This window comes from Octopus bimaculoides, chromosome 5, assembly GCF_001194135.2.
Source record: "Octopus bimaculoides isolate UCB-OBI-ISO-001 chromosome 5, ASM119413v2, whole genome shotgun sequence".
Taxonomy (NCBI): Eukaryota; Metazoa; Mollusca; class Cephalopoda; order Octopoda; family Octopodidae; genus Octopus; species Octopus bimaculoides.
In genome coordinates this window covers 112,322,947-112,324,443 of record NC_068985.1, presented here as the reverse complement: position 1 = coordinate 112,324,443, position 1,497 = coordinate 112,322,947, and the positions used below count along the sequence as shown (strand labels likewise).

The window sequence follows — 1,497 nt, the reverse complement described above, 5'->3', positions numbered from 1 at the left end:
TCGGATAGAATAAATGGCTTAATAGAAACCAATGTAGCAAAGAACACAAAATAACTGTGGTGTAGTTCTTGTTTTTAAGGCAGGAACTCCTAGAAATTTTGGGTATTTGAGTATATTTAAGAATTTAAGGAATGAAGAAAACGCATGTTAAAATTGCATACTTTATTCCTACATATGTTTCAAAGGATTATAACCTATGTGATCCATAGGGATCTGTGATGTTAAAATTGTAGGAATAAAGTATGCGTTTTCTCCATTCCTTAAATTTTTATATATATATATATATATATATATATATATATGTGTGTGTGTGTGTGTATGCTTGTGTGTCTGTGTTTGTCCCCCCCACCATTTTGACAACTGATGCTGGTGTGTGTACATCCCCGTAAGTTGGCGATTCGGCAAGAGACCGAAAGAATAAATGTGAGGCTTACAAAGAATAAGTACTGGGGTTAATTTGTTTGACTAAAGGCAGTGCTCCAGCATGGCCGCAGTCAAATGACTGGAACAAAAGACTATAAGAATACTTAATTGAAAGACTACATCCCCAGGTTTCCATTGCTCAGAGTCAACTGTGTGTCTCTCCCAGAAAAGTTCCTCTCCAGGACAGATTCCAGACAAAGTTCTTTTATGGAAAACCCAGCTATTATTCATACACGCACGCATACATACAATGTTATCACATATACACACAACTGGGTGTATTCTGTAACACATAATTAACCCTTTTGATATCAACCAGCTAGAAGCCACCCCTGGCTCTATGATAAAAACTTCCTGTTTCAAAATTAATCTAAATTAAAAGCCTTCCATCCAAATTTTATGCTAATTCATATTCCAGACACCAACGTGAATAAAAACAAAGTTGTTTTACTAAATTCTTCATTATTTTCAAAAGTAATTGAAACAGACATGATGTATTTCAACAGAAATGTAGTATTGAAAGAATTTAACATAATCGTATTATCTTTGCCGCTAATGCACATGTTAATAGAATACAGTAAATGTGTACAAACATGTACACAGCTTTACATATGAGGTTCCTTTGTCTATGTACACATAAATTTAGTTGTTTTGTTCAAAGACCACCCTGATCAAAAAGTCATATCGTCCTAGGTATTCCAGATATGACCATCCTGTCTTTTATGCTTTTGAGCAAGGAATCAAAGACAAGACAATGTGCTGTGCGTGAGAAGACCCGGCAAGCCAAGTAAGATCGTTGCCAGTGCCCCTGGACTGGCTCTTGTGCGGGTGGCACATGAGATGCACCATTTTGAGCGTGGCCGTTGCCAGTACCGCCTGACTGGCTCCCGTAGGATTTTCGAGTGAGATCGTTGCCAGTGCCCCTGGACTGGCTTGTGCGGGTGGCACATAAAAGACACCATTTCGAGCGTGGTCGTTTTCGTGCGGGTGACACGTAAAAGCACCCACTACACTCTCTGAGTGGTTGGCGTTAGGAAGGGCATCCAGCTGTAGAAACTCTGCCAAATTAGATTG

The 1,497-nt window shown here is 38.9% G+C and overlaps 1 protein-coding gene across 1 annotated transcript in view; it reads left to right on the top strand.

Moving 5' to 3' along the window:
• The window catches only part of LOC106876855 (caskin-2), a gene marked incomplete at its 3' end in the record, with an annotated part of 405,195 nt that overhangs the window by 246,365 nt on the left and 157,333 nt on the right, over positions 1 to 1,497 (top strand). The gene's annotated exons all lie outside the window — the stretch shown is intronic.